Genomic DNA, 19,845 nt, shown 5'->3' with positions numbered 1-19,845 from the left:
TACTTCCAAAGTAACAAAACTCAATTTCTTCACATATGTTCTTCACATCTATTTCAGAACCATGCAAAAGAGCAGCGCATAATTGTTTAAGCATAATTGCTGGACTCTTAGCATAATACAACATTCTAACTAATTTCCTCACTTTATTATGATGCACTGCTAGCATCCTGAAATGATGAAAAACACTCTGGCATACTCTCCTGGAAAGACAAGCCAGTGAATGACCATGCAAACCTGTCACTTCTCTCACTCTGCAAGGATCTAATTCTTGCAACAACTTCATTTTCTGCTTCAAACTTTTCTTATTAAATGTCCGTACAAAATCACAAAGCAAATTGATGGAATCCTGTCGCACACTGCAAATACTACTACACTTCCAGGTGTACACAGGACCCTTAGCACGTCTTCCTAAAACCTCATTACCTAACACCTCTTCTGCCTCTGTTGTCACAAGTTTTTCTTTTTCAACTGGACAACCATCTTTCACTTCATAAGCACGACCACTGGTGTCAACTGCATGCACCAAATCATTATCCTGGAAATAACTCTCCTCATTAAAAAATGCCTCACAGCTTGAACTATGCATCCATTCTCCAGAAAAAACTTCACAAAAATTACTACGATTAACTATTCTCTTCCATCTACTATTTCTTTTGAAATCATAAATTGCCTTGTTTAGCTTCCTAATTCTATTGATTATCAAAATAAATAACTTACGTTTAATTTCAAATGCCTGATCAATAACTTTCTCAACTTTTTTTTTTCTCTTATAAAAAACCAGTTTCTGTTGACCTTTCTTAATATTTTTTAACAAATTGCCAATTATCCTGTTGCGGAACATTCGTTTACGAATGTCCCTAAACTGTTGTTTCCTTCTACTATCATGCACAGAGTTATCTCTTGCTCTAGCAGTAACATTTTTGATTGGCCTTTCCTTTCCATTTGATTTGCTTATCTTTTTATGGACTGAAACATTTTCTGTAGTAATATTTTTTTTACTACACATATTTCTTATGAAATATTTTGTGCTCTTACCCGGTGCTTTCTTCGTGACTTGACAAATCTTTTTGTTAGAGGACTGCTGCCTATTTTGTTTCACCTGCTGTCTTTGACGTTTTGCAGCCTTTCTCTGTCTTTCTATTGTTGGCATGGTGAAATCTTGAAATGATCTGCAGTTGAATCTGTGGTAAAATATAATAAAAAATGTTATTAACCACTATTACCAAACAGTAAATCAATAACAATGATCAAAAACTTAACACACTACTTGACATTTTAAATAGAAGATTTTTTAGTCCTTGGCAAATTTACAATACAGAAATAGCAGAAAAGAAATGACATTTATATTTATGTTACCTGTGCTATTTTATATGTGAATCTGATCTAATTTTATGAGCATATTTTAATATTTTATTGAAGACACTACACATAACCTGTTTTTGAAGGTGTCTTTATTTTTAAATTAAACGGTTTACATTTTTACTTTTTATTAATTATACATTTTAAAAATAAATGTTTATATTTCCATAGGCTCAAGCAGGTCAGCTTCCCACCCTATGTCATATAATTCGGACAAATCTGCATCCTCATCACGCTCTTCTTCATCCTCAGGATTTAAATCATCCAATGGATCAACATCCACTGATGTTTCAATTACAAGTTCAATGATGAGGTCAAAATCAACTGATTGCAGATTGTCACTCATGTTGATGTTGTCTTTATCTTTAAAGAAAGATAACAACAATGAGATGTTGCAGAGTAAGAGACAAATCTCAGAGATTATAATAGTAAAATTGTTTAACAAGAGTAATATTTTGCAGCTATTATTTAGCCATGTCCAGCAATGCTGATCAGGTGAAGACTATGTCTAATTTTTCAGTGAACAGGACTCATCTCTTCTTAACCTTGGATAAGCCTCACCGACTCTGTGTGTCCTGCACATACTTAAATGTAAAGGGGCAGATTTATGTTAAATGGCACATCCCCAGGCATGCACCAGTTAACGTGCACCGCTGCTCTGCCACCCATGGTGTGCCGTATTTACAATCAGATAGGAGAAAACTGCGTCAAAACCCTGCGCCTGCTTTAAGCAGGCATAGGTCTTGACGCAACATTGTGGAGATGGGGCACCCCTGAGCCTTGCTTGAGCTGCATCGCACTTGCGATACAACTCCAGCAATCACTACCTTTACATCACAGATACATCACGCATCTGTGCCATTTTTGCCCCATGATGCCCCGCATTGTAAATGCAGCACACCATGGGTGGCGGAACAGCGGCACAGGATGACTGACACATCCCTGGTGATGCACCAGTCATCATAAATCTATCCCTAATCTTCTTATCTTGTTACAGATGAACCGCCATATGTACCATCAAACTATTTTGCATTTCCTAAATAGCGAATTTTAAGGAATAAATAGCAATTCTTTACCATTCCTAATTTGCAATGAGCAAATTGCTAATTGCAAGTTACCCATTCATTTCCATGGGCTAGGAGCCTCATAGGAATGAAGGTTTAATTTGCGATTAGCAATTTGCTCATCACAAATTAGGAATTTTTCCAAGGGTGCAGGGGTGTCTCAAGAACACCCTGCTGCACCCCCTGAAAAAGAAATTTGGGGGCATATGGCGCACATACATGCCCTAAGGGCATGTATGGGCGTCATATGGCACCTTTTGTTTTTTGGAAAAAAAGCTTTTTGAAAAGAATTCACAAATTACCACCAACTAGAAGTTGGTGGTAGTTTCCAAATCCTTAATGTCATTTTTTACATATTTTTTGTTTGATACATTGCATTTAAGTAATCGCAAAATTTGCAAATCCTTCAGTGCAATCGCAAAATAAGGAATAGCAAATTTTGCTATTCCTTATTTTGCATCAAACTTGTTTGATATATACCATTTGTCTAATTAGCATTCGCAAAGGCCGAAATTCGCAGAATTTTGATCTTTGTGAATGCTAATTAGCTTGATACATATGGCCCCAAGTGAGGCCTGTCTTGCAACATGGTGCATCTTTTGCATCACTGCTGCATCGGTTTCATGTGGTACGTTTTTTTTACACCATGACATATCTGCCTAAAAGCATCAATTTGTAATTTTGTCGCCTCATAGCAAATCTTTTGCACCGCCGCTGCATCATAAAAGTGACGCACAGTGGCGCAAAAGAGGCATACACCTATCATAAATCTGTCCCTAGCATTTTAAATGATTAATTCATGATGACGATAAGGTGTGGCCTATCCAGAGGTTTGTTTAAGGTGAGGCCTACTCAGGATTGCAGATTAAAGTTACGCTTGATGAAGAATACAGAAGAGATAATACATGTAAAGGCCTACCAATGAAGTAAGTGATTTGCACTTTATTTCGCCAGTCATCATAAATGTATCCCTAAGCTTCTTATCTTGTTACAGATGAACCACCATATGTACCATCAAACTATTTTGCATTTCCTAAATAGCGAATTTTAAGGAATAAATAGCAATTCTTTACCATTCCTAATTTGCAATGAGCAATTTGCTAATTGCAAATTACCCATTCATTTCCATGGGCTAGGAGGCTCATAGGAATGAAGGTGCAATTTGCGATTAGCAATTAGCTCATCACAAAATAGGAATTTTTCCAAGGGTGCAGGGGTGTCTCAAGAACACCCTGCTGCACCCCCTGAAAAAGAAATTTGGGGGCATATGGCGCACATACATGCCCTAAGGGCATGTATGGGCGTCATATGGCACCTTTTGTTTTTTGGAAAAAAAGCTTTTTGAAAAGAATTCACAAATTACCACCAACTAGAAGTTGGTGGTAGTTTCCAAATCCTTAATGTCATTTTTTTACATATTTTTTGTTTGATACATTGCATTTAAGTAATCGCAAAATTTGCAAATCCTTCAGTGCAATCGCAAAATAAGGAATAGCAAATTTTGCTATTCCTTATTTTGCATCAAACTTGTTTGATACATACCATTTGTCTAATTAGCATTCGCAAAGGCCGAAATTCGCAGAATTTTGATCTTTGCTAATGCTAATTAGCTTGATACATATGGCCCCAAGTGAGGCCTGTCTTGCAACATGGTGCATCTTTTGCATCACTGCTGCATCGGTTTCATGTGGTACGTTTTTTTTACACCATGACATATCTGCCTAAAAGCATCAATTTGTAATTTTGTCGCCTCATATCAAATCTTTTGCACCGCCGCTGCATCATAAAAGTGACGCACAGTGGCGCAAAAGAGGCATACACCTATCATAAATCTGTCCCTAGCATTTTAAATGATTAATCCAGGATGACGATAAGGTGTGGCCTATCCAGAGGTTTGTTTAAGGTGAGGCCTACTCAGGATTGCAGATTAAAGTTACGCTTGATGAAGAATACAGAAGAGATAATACATGTAAAGGCCTACCAATGAAGTAAGGGATTTGCACTTTATTTCGCCAGTCATCATAAATGTATCCCTAAGCTTCTTATCTTGTTACAGATGAACCACCATATGTACCATCAAACTATTTTGCATTTCCTAAATAGCGAATTTTAAGGAATAAATAGCAATTCTTTACCATTCCTAATTTGCAATGAGCAATTTGCTAATTGCAAATTACCCATTCATTTCCATGGGCTAGGAGGCTCATAGGAATGAAGGTGCAATTTGCGATTAGCAATTAGCTCATCACAAAATAGGAATTTTTCCAAGGGTGCAGGGGTGTCTCAAGAACACCCTGCTGCACCCCCTGAAAAAGAAATTTGGGGGCATATGGCGCACATACATGCCCTAAGGGCATGTATGGGCGTCATATGGCACCTTTTGTTTTTTGGAAAAAAAGCTTTTTGAAAAGAATTCACAAATTACCACCAACTAGAAGTTGGTGGTAGTTTCCAAATCCTTAATGTCATTTTTTTACATATTTTTTGTTTGATACATTGCATTTAAGTAATCGCAAAATTTGCAAATCCTTCAGTGCAATCGCAAAATAAGGAATAGCAAATTTTGCTATTCCTTATTTTGCATCAAACTTGTTTGATACATACCATTTGTCTAATTAGCATTCGCAAAGGCCGAAATTCGCAGAATTTTGATCTTTGCGAATGCTAATTAGCTTGATACATATGGCCCCAAGTGAGGCCTGTCTTGCAACATGGTGCATCTTTTGTATCACTGCTGCATCGGTTTCATGTGGTATGTTTTTTTTACACCATGACATATCTGCCTAAAAGCATCAATTTGTAATTTTGTCGCCTCATAGCAAATCTTTTGCACCGCCGCTGCATCATAAAAGTGACGCACAGTGGCGCAAAAGAGGCATACACCTATCATAAATCTGTCCCTAGCATTTTAAATGATTAATCCAGGATGACGATAAGGTGTGGCCTATCCAGAGGTTTGTTTAAGGTGAGCCCTACTCAGGATTGCAGATTAAAGTTACGCTTGATGAAGAATACAGAAGAGATAATACATGTAAAGGCCTACCAATGAAGTAAGTGATTTGCACTTTATTTCGCCAGTCATCATAAATGTATCCCTAAGCTTCTTATCTTGTTACAGATGAACCACCATATGTACCATCAAACTATTTTGCATTTCCTAAATAGCGAATTTTAAGGAATAAATAGCAATTCTTTACCATTCCTAATTTGCAATGAGCAATTTGCTAATTGCAAATTACCCATTCATTTCCATGGGCTAGGAGGCTCATAGGAATGAAGGTGCAATTTGCGATTAGCAATTAGCTCATCACAAAATAGGAATTTTTTCAGGGGGGCAGGGGTATCTCAAGAACACCCTGCTGCACCCCTGAAAAAGAAATTTGGGGGCATATGGCGCACATACATGCCCTAAGGGCATGTATGGGCGTCATATGGCACCTTTTGTTTTTTGGAAAAAAATGCTTTTTGAAAAGAATTCGCAAATTACCACCAAATAGAAGTTGGTGGTAGTTTCCAAATCCTTAATGTCATTTTTTACATATTTTTTGTTTGATACATTGCATTTAAGGAATCGCAAAATTTGCAAATCCTTCAGTGCAATCGCAAAATAAGGAATAGCAAATTTTGAATTAAGGACATTTTAAGTCATTTCCACATGTGCAGTGTTTTCAAATTATGATTTGAAAATCGTTTTTGGGGAAAAGTAATGGTTTGCAAATTTATGACAAGGACATAATGGTGTATGCTTCTCTATAAGGCATTTCAGTGTCTCTGATGTCATTTTTCCCATATTACATTATAAGACCTTTCCCCATGGAGCACATTCCTTGTAAATATGCTCCCACCTGTGCATGGTGAATTTAGATTTTGACTGTTTGAGTCACATAGCCATGTTAAAAGTGACCCAAAAAAATTGCAAACGCTTTAGAAAAACACATTCATGTGTCTTAAGGACATTTTAAGTCATTTCCCCATGGACAGTGTTTTGTAAGTGGCGCAAAAGAGGCATACACCTATCATAAATATGTCCCTAGCATTTTAAATGATTAATTCAGGATGACGATAAGATGTGGCCTATCCAGAGGTTTGTTTAAGGTGAGGCCTACTCAGGATTGCAGATTAAAGTTACGCTTGATGAAGAATACAGAGGACATAATACATGTAAAGCTCTACCAATGAAGTAAGTGATGTCCACTTCATTGCGCCAGTCATCATAAATCTATCCCTAAGCTTCTTATCTTGTTAGACATCAACCGCCATATGTATCATATAACTATTTTGCATTTCCAAAATAGCGAATTTTAAGGAATAAATAGCGATTCTTTACCATTCCAAATTTGCGATGAGCAAATTGCTAATTGCAAATTACCCATTCATTTCCATGCGCCAGGATGCCCATATGAAAGAAGGTGCAATTTGCAATTAGCAATTAGCTCATCGCAAATTAGGAATTTTTCCAAAGGTGTAGGGGTGTCTCAATAACACCCTGCCGCACCCCTGAAAAAGAAATTTGGGGGCATTTGGCGCACATAAATTTTAACAACATTCCTTTACCTCAAAAACGATTTTCAATTCATAATTTGAAAACACTGCCCACAGGGAAATTACTTAAAATGTCCTTAAGACACATGAAAGTGTTTTTTTATTGCCTTTCCAGCATGGTTGGGTCACTTTTAACATGGCTATGTAACACAAACATTTAAAATCTAAATTTGCCATGCACAGGTGGGAGCATATTTACAAGCAATTTGCGCCACAGAGAAAGGTCTTACATTAAAATGGGAAAAATAACATCAGGGACAGTCAATTGCCTTATAAAGAAGCATACACCATTATGTCCTTGTCATAAATTTAAAAACAATTCCTTTTCCCCAAAAACGATTTTCAAATCATAATTTCAAAACACTGCACATGGGAAAATTACTTAAAATGTCCTTAAGACACATAAAAGCGTTTTTTAATTGCCTTTGCAGCATGTTTGTATCACTTTTAACATGGCTATGTAACACAAGCATTAAAAATCTAAATTTTCCTTGCACAGGTGGGAGCATATTTACAAGCAATTTGCGCCACATAATTCATAATTTTCTCCTTAAAGCACACTATTCTCTATCTAAATTAAAGAAATATTTTCTCACCTTAGCAAATACTTTGAGTTTGAAAACAGTCTCAGAAACACACCAATTTGTCTTCAGCAGAGCAAAAGGTATGCACTCCAGAGTCTGCAGCTATCAAAAGCACAGAAATGCTGTAATTCTTCACACATATCTCTCATGTCACCCAATCAAAACTCTTCCCTCACTTTTTTTCAAATGAAAACCCTTCCCCCCTCTGCCATTTCATGCCTTTTCTGCATAGCAACCACCTCTTGGAAGACTTCTGGTGTTTGCAAGTTCACACAACAATGTTGCAATTGAACTCTGAACTCTCAGTGCACCTGCATATCCAGTGCATTCTTTCATTTAATGATTTTTTATTGACCATTCAAAATACATCTTTCAAATAACTCATCCGTGCACCCTAACTTTCTGTTTTCAGCAATCAAAATCCACCAATCACTGTTACTGCTTCATGAACACAGAAACTCCACAGTTTTTTTCATTTTAAACTCTCATTTTTTCAACTGCCATTTCATTGCCACACTTCATCTGACTGCAGGAGAACCTTCTCTCACCATGTTTTCTGTCTGGATTGTTGGACATAGTTATATTCACTGGGCTCAAAGGTACACTGAAAACAGGAATTTACCTAACCTCAATTTACAAGATGTGGAAATTAAGTGGTTTGGCCACAGAGGATTAAAATGTCACCAATTGATACCATTGGTGAAAACCTTTATGCATTTGCCCAAACCTGACCTGTTAATTGTGCACTGTGGAGGTAATGACTTGGGCACTTTGACTGGTGTAGGTCTGGAAATGCTTTTAAAGGACACCTTTGAGCAATTAATGGCACTTTTTCCTCAGACTGCCTTGGTATATTCAAATATATGCCAAAGACAGAAATGGAGGTGGTCAAACCAATTTTGTCCACAAATTGAGAAGTCGAGGAAGCATGTAAACAAATCTGTTTCAGCTTACATGAGAGACCATGGAATGGGCTCCCTGTACAACAATAACTTGCGTTACTACATGCAAGATATCTACAGAGGAGATGGAGTTCACTTCTCAGATGAGGGCAACAGAATTTTCACTCTGAATTTAAGAATGTGCATTGGTACCTACTTATAAGTACCTAAATGTACCATAAACCCAAAAGCTCTTCTCAGAGCTACCCTACATCTGATCACTCACAATTATTATTTTACTCTAACATTTTTCACTAATTTTCAACAAAGTACGCTCCCTGGGGCGCTACCCGGTACGCGAACCGGGAGCTAACCTCGCGAAATTTTTTAAAAAAATGGTTTTTTTTCGCACATATGGGCCTCCTCAGCCACCCTCACAAAACCTAGGGGGTCAAGATAAGTCTACCGTGCCCCCTTCTACCCATTCTGAACATTATTTGCCCTCCATCTTGTATCTTAATTCGACCGAAACACAAAATGGTGGACTCCCGTTACGCTTAAGGTTCGCGAACCGGGGCGCTCAACGGTTCGCGTACCGGGTCGCTCCCTGGGAAGCGCACCATCAAAAAAGGTGGGAAAGTAGTTCACAGAAAAGCCACTGGAGACAATTTCACCAAATATAGACTAGCTCATACTACATACCAATCCCTACCATTTTCACAAATTTGATTGGAATTCCATTTAGCCATTTAGCCTGTAGACCTCTCTAAATACCGTGAGGTAAATTACTTCACAAAACACATCTGAAGTGTTGGAATTGACAACCAATTAAAATGTTACTTTCATTTTCTACTTTTTTTACCTGACATTTGATTGGTTATATACCTGAATATATATGAAGGAAGAGAAGAAAACACAGCCATTTTGACTACTACTTCTTGGTGTACATATCAATAGGGTTTTCACTAATTCCTTCAACTTCTATCTAAAGGTAAGTTTTTATTTTTAAAACTGAAGTATATTGTGCACTATAAGTTAATATGGTAAACTTTTTCTGATAGTTATATACTATCCCTCTGTAGTAGTTATAGATTTAGATAGACTTCTCTGTTATAGTTATGGATGGAGTTAGGCTTCTCTTGTATAATTATGAATTTACTTACGTTAAATCACATACACTTTTTTATATTCCTACTTCCTCTCTGATACTATACACTGCCCAAAATTAATCCCAACAGTGCCCTATCTCTACTAATATATATTTTTTTAATCTAAATTTCAGGCAAAATGGAAGGCGAACAGAAAGTTGAATTTCAAATTGTCCTGCAAGAGAGCAGCCAAGAAATCAATGATGAAAATGATATTGAATTTTTCGATGAAACTTTAGACAAAGAACTACTGCAATGTGTACAAGCAGTAGATAACCTCCTTGAAAATGAGGACATTTTACACCCTCAGAGACTACAATGTATATTCAATGATAATTATGAAATTTCTGACAATGAAATGTTAGAAAGTTTAATAAATTATGAAACACAATCACAATAAAAAAAAATGCTTAAAAAATAAAGAAAATAAAAAATAATCAACAAAAACAACAATCAATTAACATACAGCATTTGAAAAGTCTATCATTCATTTTTCATTGCAGTACGCTGCCCAGAACGCTTCCCGGTTCGCGGACCGGGCGCTCCCCACACAAAAAAAAACAAAAAAATGTTTTTGTTTTTTTTGCCCCGCGGGGCCCTTTTAAAACCTCCACATTAAACCTAGGGGGTCAGGGAGGATCTAGTATGCCCCCTTATGGTCATTTTCGCCTTTGTTTTGGCCTCCTCTTGTCTCTCAATCCTACCGAGAGACAAGATGGCGGCTGCTCCGGACTGTTTAGAATGTTGACAGACACCGGAGAGCCAATCAGCTTAGCTACGCGAAGTTCCGGTACGCTTAAGGTCCGCGGACCGGAGCGCTGCCCAGAGCGCGCTTACAGATATATATCTTTTTTTAAACGTTAATTTCTCAAAATCCACTGGAGCACATATATTGAGACCTAGAAAAGGCACATCGGGCTACCAGTCCCTACAATTTTGCCAAGTTTCATGCAAATCCATTCAGCCGTTCGGGCTAAAAGTGAGGCCAACCGCCCTATGGAAAACTCAATGTTAAAAACACGTTTTGGGACCCCCCTTTTTTCTCAGCCACCCCTTGACGAAACCCCCCCAAATTTCCAAGGGCTGCTCAGAAACAAAATGTTCCATTTTCCAGAAAATTTCAGCCAATTCCGTCCACAAACGCCAAAGTTATTAGACATAGAATTTTCAAAAATCCCATAGGGAAAAAATCCTAACTATATATACCTACTGGCGACCGCCAGTAGGTAATATATATATATATATATTACCGACTGGCGGTCGCCAGTAGGTAGTTATAGTTAGGACCTAGTTTCCTTAGGAAACTCATTTTTTTCCCCAATATCTTTGACGCCGGTTGACGAATCTTCGCCAAATTTTCAAAACTTATGGCCCGCTCCAGTCAGCTCCTATCCTAAAAGTTTCAGGGTGAATCGCCAAGCAGGGGGTCGAGAAAAACAAGTGGTCCCCAAAACATGTTTTCTCCATGTTATTTCCCATCAGAAACTTTAGACACGACTACAGCCCGAACTGCTGAACGGAATTACACCAAGTTTGACAAAACGATAGCTCTTGATTCAGAAAGAGACCTTTTTTTGAAATGGTGTAAATCCGTTCAGTAGTTGCTGAGAAAATCAAAAAATGAAAGTTTTGATATACAGAGGCACGGAGGATCCGCGCACCCTGCCGATCACAAGGTGCATTTTAATTGGCTGTCAACAGTTCAAACCAGGAAGTGTTGGCAGCCATCTTGTGTCTGGGTAGAACAGAGGCACAAGAAAGCAGTAAAACAAACATGCAAAACAAGAAAAGGGGTCAGGGTAGAAACACCCTGACCACCTAGGCCTGCTTAAGGGGTCCCACAAGGACCGCCAGGGCCCAAAAAGGCATATATTGTTTTAAATCAGCCGGATTCGGGCTGGGTAGACAAATCCGGCTGAAAATATAAAAAAACGAAGCGCGGGATGCCATGCTTCATTATTATTTAGCCCCCAGGTGGGCCAAGTCCCCGGGGCATGCTCAAATTAAATTGTGGGGGCCCAGGTGGACCCCCGCAGCCCCAGGGACCGCTACCCCCTGGGCCTTCGATGAAATATTTGTGGGGGGCACACTGCCCCCCACAGCCCCGGGAACCGCCACCCACGGGGCTTCTTTTAAAAAAATATATACATACCTGCGTGGGGGGGCTCTCGTTCCCCGCGCGCCCCGAAGACCACCACCTCCCTGGGACACTAATATTTAAATTTGGGGTCCATAACAGACCCCGAGCCCCAGGGACCACAATCCCCCGGGGCTTTACAAATGTTGGGAGGGGGACCGCGAAACCCCCCACTTGGAGCCCTTCATGGCCCTGGGGACAGCCACCCCCCCAGGGCCAGCTCCTGCAGTGTCCTGGGGTGCCCACCCCCAGGACACTGCAGTTTGTTATGGTTGGGCGGGAGCCGTGCGGCTCCCGTCCTGCCATAGCAAACACTGGTTTGGATTTTGGAAGAGAGAGCAGTAAACCTGCTCTCTCTTCCAAAATTCAAACCACATTGCATGTCATCAGCTCCCCATGTGGAAAAGCAATGCCCGCTCCCGCAGGAGGCTGGGACCGTGGGGGCATTGGGGCTCCCCCCACAGTCCACAACGAAGTGGCGGGGTCCCGGGGGATGGGGTCCCTGGGACAAGAAAAGGCCAGGGAGGGGGGCCATGCTGCCACCCTCCCCCTTAATAAAATATATATATTTTTTTTAAAAACACTCAAAAGCCGGCCCCAGGGATGGGGTCCCCGGGCCATAAAAGGGCCTGAGGAGACAAGAAAAAATAAATAAACACTGGCCATGCCCCGGGGGATGGGGTCCCCGGGACTGAATATGGCCTCGGGAGGGCCCTCTTTGATTTTTTACATTTCAAAAAAAAAAAATAGGGGTCAGGCCCTGGGGGATGGGGCCACAGCTCCCCTTCTTAATTTATTTTTTTTAACACCGGCATCGTCGAGGCCCCGCCCCCTCCCAGTAACGCTCTGCAAACGCGCCCTGTGGTGCATTTCAAGTTGGGAAATTAATTCCCTTTGAATACTGGGGGTCCTTGTGGGCCAGCTAGCCCACCAGGTACCTCCAGTAAGCGCCACCGGGCTGCATTGCTTAGAGGCGGTCCAGGCCATGCCCCTTTTTACATCTCTCTACAACGCAGCTCTGTGGCGCTTACTGGAGGTACCTGGTGGGCTAGTTGGCCCCCAGGGACCTTCAGGATTCAAGGGGACTTAATCCCGAAACTTAAAACGTGCCACAGGGCGCGTTTACACAGTGGTGAAGGGAGAGGGCGGGGCCTGATATGACATGTGTGCAAACAGGCCTGTGTTGCGTTTTAAGGTGGGGAATTAATTCCCCTTCAATCCTGAGGGTCCCTGGGGCCACCTAGCCCACCAGGTACAGTCAGTAAACGCCACAGGGATGCGTTGCAGAGAGGTGTAAAAAGGGACGTGGCCTCAGACCACCTCTCTGCAACGCAGCCCCGTGGTGCTAAATGGAAGTACCTGGGGGGCTAGTTGGACCCCAGGGACCCTCAGGATTGAATGTGATTTAATCCCCAACTTAAAATGTGCCATGGGACGTGTTTGCACAGTGGTGAAGGGAGGGGTGGGGCCTGAGGTGACATGTGTGCAAACACGCCCTGTGGTGCATTTTAAGTTGGGGAATTCCTCTTCAATCCTGAGGGTCCTTGGGGGGCAACTAGCCCACATGGTACCTCCAGTAAGCGCCACAGGGCTGTGTTGCAAAGAGGTGGTCCAGGCCACACCCCTTTTTACACCTCTTTGCAATGTAGTTCTATGGCACTTACTGGAGGTACCTGGTAGGCTAGTTGGACCCCAGGGGTCCTCAGGATTCAAGGGGACTTAATCCCTCAAGTTAAAACGAGCCACGGGGCGCATTTGCACAGTGGTGAAGGAAGGGGGCGGCCTGAAGTGACATGTGTGCAAACACGCCCTGTGGCGCCTTTTACGTTGGGGAATTAATTCTCCTTCAATCCTGAAGGCCCCTGGGGGCAACTAGCCCACCAGGTACCTCCAGTAAGCACCAGAGGCCTTTCCCTCCCTTCTCCACTGTGCAAACGCACCCTGTAGCACATTTTAAGAGGTAGTTTTAATCCTCCTGCCCTATTATGTACTAGGGTCTTACAGAGGATGTCATGCTAATCACAGGGGTACCCCAACACTTAGGCCTCGATTTCGATCCGGTAAAATATTCCGCCGTACGACTCGCATCCGTATCCGAATCCGTACGAATGGGAACTTTACATCCGACCTGCGAATTCCGATCCGTTCCGGTCGATTTCCGTACGAATATCACCGAACCGTCCGAATCACAGTCGATGATCCGTACGAACATGCATCGGGAATCCTACCATACGATTCGTAACCAGCCCGTACAAACACACAAGTATGATCCTGTACGAGAAGCCTGACAGCGAATCGTACGGAACAAAGTTATCGCACTTGAATAATGATTCGTACTGCAATATGCGGCTCGCATCTAGCAGCGTCAACACATACCACACGCGTACCCCTCGCTCACGCACAAGTACGACACGCACACCCCCCCAACAAGCCTACGCGAACACCCCCACCCGCCAACGGCCCGTACCAGTCAATCGCACGCCCAAGTACGACACGTACACCCCCCAACAAGCCTACGCGAACACCCCCACCCGCCAACGGCCCGTACCAGTCAATCGCACGCACAAGTACGACACGCACCCCCCCAACAAGCCTACGCGAACACCCCCACCCGCCAACGGCCCGTACCAGTCAATCGCACGCACAAGTACGACACGCACACCCCCCTACGCGAACACCCCCACCCGCCAACGGCCCGTACCAGTCAATCGCACGCACAAGTCCGACACGCACACCCCCCAACAAGCCTACGCGAACACCCCCACCTGCCAACGGCCCGTACCAGTCAATCGCACGCACAAGTACGCCACGCACACCCCCCTACGCGAACACCCCCACCCGCCAACGGCCCGTACCAGTCAATCGCACGCACAAGTACGACACGCACACCCCCCCAACAAGCCTACGCGAACACCCCCACCCGCCAACGGCCCGTACCAGTCAATCGCACGCACAAGTACAACACGCACCCCCCAAACAAGCCTACGCGCGCACCCCCACCCGCCAACGGCCCGTACCAGTCAATCGTACGCACAAGTATGACACGCACACCCCCCGACGCGAACACCCCCACCGGCCAACGGCCCGTACCAGTCAATCGCACACATAAGTCTGATACGCACACCCCCCCAACAAGCCTACGCGAACCCCCCCACCCGCCAACAGCCCGTACCAATCAATTTCACGCACAAGATGACACGCACACCCCCCTACGCGAACACCCCCACCCGCCAACGGCCCGTACCAGTCAATCGCACACACAAGTACGACACGCACACCCCCCCAACAAGCCTACACGAACACCCCCACCCGCCAACGGCCCGTACCAGTCAATCGCACGCACAAGTACGACACGCACACCCCCCCAACAAGCCTACGCGAACACCCCCACCCGCCAACGGCCCGTACCAGTCAATCGCACGCACAAGTCCGACATGCACACCCCCCCAACAAGCCTACGCGAACACCCCCACCTGCCAACAGCCCGTACCAGTCAATCGCACGCACAAGTACGACACGCACACCCCCCTACGCGAACACCCCCACCCGCCAACGGCCCGTACCAGTCAATTGCACGCACAAGTACGACACGCACACCCCCCAACAAGCCTACGCGAATACCCCCACCCGCCAACGGCCCGTACCAGTCAATCGCACGCACAAGTACAACACGCACCCCCCCAACAAGCCTACGCGCACACCCCCACCCACCAACGGCCCGTACCAGTCAATTGCACGCACAAGACGACACGCACACCCCTCTACGCGAACACCCCCACCGGCCAACGGTCCGTACCAGTCAATCGCACACACAAGTCTGACACGCACATCCCCCCAACAAGCCTACGCGAACACCCCCACCCGCCAACAGCCCGTACCAGTCAATCGCACGCACAAGACGACACGCACACCCCCCTACGCGAACACCCCCACCCGCCAAAAGCCCGTACCAGTCAATCGCACACACGAGTACGACACGCACACCCCCCCAACAAGCCTACACGAACACCCCCACCCGCCAACGGCCCATACCAGTCAATCGCACACACAAGTACGACACGCACACCCCCCCAACAAGCCTACGTGAACACCCCCACCCGCCAACGGCCCGTACCAGTCAATCGCACGCCCAAGTACGACACGCACACATAACGCCAACACCCAAACCAGTGTGATGTATTCTTATAGGTTCTGTATCGATCCCCCTATTCCTGACCCTGTTCTGGTTAACAAGTTAACTAGCAGCCATCCCATGATGCAGAAACCGTTATCTGATTAAGCCACACTACGGCACAGGAACGTGTTATCTGATTAGGTCATAACGCTTGCCATCTAATTAGACAAGCGATATTCCTCCAGCCCCTGATAAGGCATACGGAGTTCTCAAAACAAATCAAACCTATGACAACCTGGGAAAAACCCTGCGGCCATTGTTTTGATTTCATCGAGAACTTCAGCAAAAGAATGTGCTAACGACCAAGTCGTATGACATCCTTATTGACGTATCTATGTCCATCCTTACGTCAATCTCGGCAACTTACAGGTATAAATATTACCGGTATTGCCTTAAGCAAACACACGCGGTGGTGACGAGATCGGAGCAGCCAGACTTGCCGAAGCCCAGAGCAGAGCAGACCCCGCTGGCGCAGCCCCGCCTTCCTGATGCGCTGAGAACGAGACGCTGCTTTCTCCTGCCGAGAAATCCAGCTCCGGCGCTTCCGGGTAGCCCTCGCAGGCAGCCTGGAATATCGAGACCAGAGACGAGAGATACCATCCCTCATTCATCCTAGATTCAAGGTACAGAATTGAATAACCCCTTGCAGAGAATTCTTGAGTCAGTCACTTGGCAAAACAAACTTAACTTAAACTGCTACTTTCTATTCCCGCCCACGTATTAGGCTTAGGTCAGGTACACCGGGGTAGGCGTAGTTAGAAACACCAGTTGAGTACGATTAGTCAAATGTATATGTGTATGTATCTATTTTATCCATTTTAAACCACCTTATGGCTTAGAAACCATATAAATGTTTTTACAGTATTATTTTATACTTCTGCTTTTATTGTGTGCACTTTACTTAACCATAAGTATTGCGATAATATCGATCCATTTCTCTTGTATGAGAAAAGAGACTGATCAATAAATAACATCTTTTATTGAACACGCCCGTCTCTTCCTTTTCTCTACAATCTGGTGAGACTAAGAATGCACGTACTGACTGAGTAAAATAAGTTGTCTTTTGTTTTCACACGACTCTAGAGATACACTCTTGATTAGGGGAGAGCAAAGTTGTCATGTTCTATGGTTGTCAGAAACTAAATCCCTTCTTGTCTATCCAGGGAGGTTCAACTCCTCCTTGCCTATTCGAGAAAGTTTCTAGTGAACTCTGAGCTAGCTGGCAAACCCAAAACTTTAAGTCTAATATCGACAATAGAAGACCTAGTTAACGTCTGGTCTAGGCCTATACTATTGAAGGTATTATTCCAATGCGCAGAGCCTATTGGGATAATAGGAACTACACTACATGGCGCCCAAACGTTTGGAAAGGCGATAAAACTAACGCAAGACATTAGAGTAACTCAGTCGTGCTTTTTCACTCAGACCCCTTTTTTCCCATAATACTCCAAAGACGTCTGGAGTGGGTGAAAGGTCATATCCGCCAAACCTCGCAGGAGGAAACTCCTATGTATGGTTCTTGGTTTAGTCAACGTTGAAGGATACACTGTTCCAAAATATTGTGCATCTAATCTTTGTTCCCATAAGAAACCTGATCTGCAAACAAACAAAATAACCTTCCTGACAGTAGAATGTCAGACACTGAAGAAGAAAGAGAGATAGCTAGAGTAGCAGCTGAACTCGTAGCAGCTGATAATACTATGCAAGAAGCAGACCCGGATATAATACTCATCCCGGTCAACAAAAGGAAATCTATAACTTTAAAACTTATAGAAAATGGACTGACACCTAGAGGTGGCACAGTCATATTCGTAATAGAGGCACACGAATATCGGCAGACAGAGGTATTCTATTCATGGATACACTTTCCAGCAGCAAATGCTGTAACAAAGGTCTTCCGCTATTACAAAACAGAGGAACCTCCTGATGAATACACTCCTTTTGAGGAGGTGGAAGTACCACTTAAATTTCAAGAGCACGCGCTCTTGTTTAATGGCGCCCTAAAACACAACAATCACATCACCAGGCTCGGTCCATTAGGTAGACCAGGAGCAACGTGGCCGGTCCTAGCCGGATACACACCACATCCAGACATCGAAAGAATGTCTGCAGCAGATCTTCTAATACAACTAAAACAATTAATAAAAGTACATAGACAATTAGTCCAATATGTAATGCGGACTTCAACAATCCAACCAGCAATTAAAATTCCACAGCTGACCCCTCATCAGGGGAACACAAATAAAATTACACCACAGAACATACAGTCCTGCCTAGGTAAAGTACCAGCTAAAAGGGAACAAATACCATTCTGGTTAGCACAAAAAATCACCCAAATAGAGGCGGTGTTTCCAGACACCACTCCTGTGGATAAACACAGGATTCTGACTATCTGTCTTCCAATGGGAATCGCACCACACGTGGAGGACTGTGACACTTGGGGTACAGTCTTTGCTTCCATTTACACAAAAACGCATGGTGTTCCATCCATTTCGGTAATACCAGATGTGCTAAAACAAATTCTTGACGAATACGGTCCAGAACCCGCTTTAACTCTTGGTATGAAATTACTGAAAGACTTCAAGCAGGTCTCGGCTATATTACTAGCCAATATAAAGGGAGAAGCAGCAAACGTGGCGATCCGCCAAAGGTTAAAAGAAACAGATATAGCAGACCAACCAGCTGAAATTGCCAGAATTATAGAAAAATCCTATGAGGAACTAGGTAGAGATAGTTTAGGTGGAATACCAGTAAAACCCCAACTGATTGAATGTCCTGAAAAAATATTTATTAAAAATAATCTAAACAGTCAAAAGAAGAACTGGGATGGAAACAAACAATCCAATCCAAAAGAAAAGAAATTCCAGTCCAGAGGAAGGTCTCCTCGGCGGAGAGAAAGATCTCCGGACCAAGGACCCAAGTCTCCCCAAAGTGAGCCCTCTGTGAAAAAATACAACCTTAGAAATAGGGATAATATAAAGAAACCGGATAGATATCAAGATTTTGATACACGTCCCTCTCAATCTTTTCAGACTTCCTCGCAGAAATCGGAAAGAAGAGGACGATCGGAACCCAGGGAAGGGCACGTCAAGTCCAAAGACAAGGAACCTGCTCATCCAAATAAGAAATTACAATTTCCAAAAAAGAAGGTAGCCAGTAATAAAGTAATTAAAAATGCTGAGAATACTGAGGACACAACTGAAAAACGGAGAATGGGCTCAGACAATGCTAGACAGCGCAGCAGAAGTGAGCATAGCTCGCAAAGTCCTTATGAATCATCTGGAGACAGTGGACACGAATGAATATCTTCAAGTGGAAACTGCAAACACCAGAGTTAGCAAACCTCACAAAATATATGAAATAACTTTACGTATAGAAGGGGATAAGACTAGAAAAATAAGGGGACTATTTTGGGATAATCTCTCCAAGGGCTATGACATCCTTCTAGCTGAAAAAGACTGGCCACCAGAGTTTGTCAGGGACTGCCCTCATGGCGAAGAAATAATTATGCCTGCCTTCTCAAATCATATCCCAATTCATAAAAAATACACACTTGCTAGAAAGTGGGCAGTAGCTCAAGCTCCTGCTTTATATAAAAATCACGTAGGATGGGATGAGGACTCTCCTCCTCACAAAATCCAGTTAAAATCACAACCTACTGCACAAAGACAGTACCCAATTAAGCAAGAAGCTAAAAAACAGGTAAAAGAAATCCTAGATCAATTAGAATACCAGGGGGTGATTGAAACTTGCACCTCACAAATGAACAACCCTTTGTTTCCTGTCTCCAAACCAGACAATTCATATCGTCTAGTTTTGGATTACAGACACCTTAACTCATGTTGCAAAACTTTTGCAGTGCAAAACTCGCATAGTGCAGCGCTAATGAATAACATAGTGCGCAAAAAATACAAAACAACATTAGACATCTCTAATGGATTCTTTTGTCAAAATAT

The sequence above is a fragment of the Lissotriton helveticus genome, chromosome 8, assembly GCF_964261635.1.
Source record: "Lissotriton helveticus chromosome 8, aLisHel1.1, whole genome shotgun sequence".
NCBI classification, from domain to species: Eukaryota; Metazoa; Chordata; class Amphibia; order Caudata; family Salamandridae; genus Lissotriton; species Lissotriton helveticus.
This window is presented reverse-complemented; position numbering follows the sequence as displayed.